The sequence below is a fragment of the Prunus avium genome, unplaced genomic scaffold (genome assembly GCF_965620075.1).
Source record: "Prunus avium unplaced genomic scaffold, drPruAviu1.hap1.1 HAP1_SCAFFOLD_32, whole genome shotgun sequence".
In the NCBI taxonomy this organism is placed as follows: Eukaryota; Viridiplantae; Streptophyta; class Magnoliopsida; order Rosales; family Rosaceae; genus Prunus; species Prunus avium.
Window position 1 is genome coordinate 107,501 of NW_028276891.1, and position 2,500 is coordinate 110,000.

Sequence of the window (2,500 nt, forward strand, 5' to 3'; positions counted from 1 at the left end):
ATAGACATTCCCTCGCATGCAAAAGATTGTCGATGCGAAAGATTATCTATGCCAACCCCGGGAAGCACACCATTCACACACTCCCGACCGGTGTGGTGTGGCGGTGATTGGATAGTTACGGATTGAGCACTTGCCAAGGATCAAAATGTGTCATTTAGAAGAAACATTTTCAAAAAGTTTTTAAAATCTTGTGGGTTTGCAACTCATAAGAGCGTCACTTTCAACGTCCCCGGTATTGGATTGAGTTTCTAAAAACAACCGTGCACACCGAGGTTAAACTTTACCGGCTCCACTCCGACTCGCCGCTCGCCCACAATTTGTTTGCAACGAAACATTTGTTTTTAATTTTGTTGGTTTGAAATTGTTTTGAAAAGGTTCTTTAAATCTAGTGGGTTTGCAACTCATAAGAGCGTCACTTTCAACGTCCCCGGCATTGGATTGAGTTTCTAAAAACAACCGTGCACACCGAGGTTAAACTTTACCGGCTCCACTCCGACTCGCCGCTCGCCCACTAGTCCGAAGGCAACAAAACATTTGTTTTTCATTTTGATGAAAATTTCTGTTTTTAAATCTTGTTGGTTTGAAATTGTTTTGAAAAGGTTCTTTAAATCTTGCGGGTTTGCAACTCATAAGAGCGTCACTTTCAACGTCCCCGGCATTGGATTGAGTTTCTAAAAACAACCGTGCACACCGAGGTTAAACTTTACCGGCTCCACTCCGACTCGCCGCTCGCCCACAAATCCGAAGGCAACAAAACATTTGTTTTTAATTTTGATGAAATTTTTTGAAAACATTGGCTTGGCAAGCCCCAATCCGCGACTATCCACCCACCGCCACCCCACACGGGTGGTTGTTGTTGCGAAATGAGGTTGTGGTCGACATGCCCGTGCATTTGAGAAGGAGTTCCTAGCACTCCATGCTCTCCCATGCCAAAAAAAAGCCTAGACAACCCCATTTCGCAACTTTCCACGCCTTTTTTTTCCTCCCTCACCCATGGCGGCGGCGTGGTGGCGGAGGCCGGATTCCGGCCACCACCGCCATGGGTGGCAGCCCCCCGACCCCGACACCAAACCCATAATACCGAGGCAACATATCGAGGCAACATGACATGGGTGTGGCGTGGGGGAAGGGGGCTGCAGCTAGGAAGGCATGGGCTGCCATGCATATGCAGGCAACACACACCCCCCTATATAGCATTTTATGCATTTAGCCCTTTGACAGGAAGAGACATCACCTATGCGCGAGGAGTCATAATGGGCTCTAAATAATTCAATACAAGGTATTTGGACGTGATTTTTTGCAGGGATACTAAGAAACATGCAATCTATGATGGGAAAAAGTTTCATAAATTTTTGAAGTCGGGAAGTATTTTTTATTATTTTTAGAAGTCGTAAAATTGAAAAAATCATTAAAACAAATCCGGGAGGAATTTTTTAGTTTTGTAAGTTGGAGAAGGTCCTAAAAATCATAGACTACTTATGGGGAGCTTATTGTGCGAGGAAATTTCAATAAAAACGGGGTTTGACAAGATTTGAAAAATTCTGTCGACATTTGAAAAAACCTGGAACCATGCTGCCGGCATGCTGCGCACATGCTGCGCGCATGCTGCGCGCAGACTGCGCGCATGCCATGGCAGGACAAGTTTCGCTAGCCTCACTGTCGACAGATGCGCAAGCTGCGCGCACGCTGCGCACAGGCTGCGCGCACGCTGCGCACAGGCTGCGCGCACGCTGCGCACAGGCTGCGCGCACGCTGCGCACAGACTGCGCGCACGCTGCGCGCATGCCATGGCAGGACAAGTTTCGCTAGCCTCACTGTCGACAGATGCGCAAGCTGCGCGCAAGCTGCGCGCAAGCTCCGCGCACGCTGCGCACAGCCTGTGCGCATGTTGTGCGCAGGCTGCGCGCATGCCATGGCAGGACAAGTTTCGCTAGCCTCACTGTCGACAGATGCGCAAGCTGCGCGCACGCTGCGCACAGGCTGCGCACAGCGCATGCCATGGCAGGACAAGTTCGCTAGCCTCACTGTCGACAGATGCGCAAGCTGCGCGCACAGGCTGCGCGCACGCCATGGCAGGACAAGTTTCGCTAGCCTCACTGTCGACAGAATCAGCACGCTGCGCGCAAGCTGCGCGCACGCTGCCGGCATGGTGCGCGCACGCTGCCGGCATGCTGTGCGCACGCTGCGCGCGCGCATGGCAGGACAAGTTTCGAAAATTTCTGTCGACAGTCTCAGCAGCGCGCACGCTGCCGACATGCTGTGCGCACGCTGCGCACAGGCTGCCGGCATGCTGCGCGCAGCCCATGGCAGGACAAGGTCCGAAAAATTCTGTCGACATTTTTACGCCGTGGTAGGCTTCCGCTTCGCGTCACTTTGTCGACATTCAAGCCTACCATTTGTATTGAATTTTTCAAACCTTGTCAAACCCCATTATTCAAATGTCGAAAAATTTTGTCGACATTTTTACGCCATGATAGGCTTCCGCTTCGCGTCACTTTGT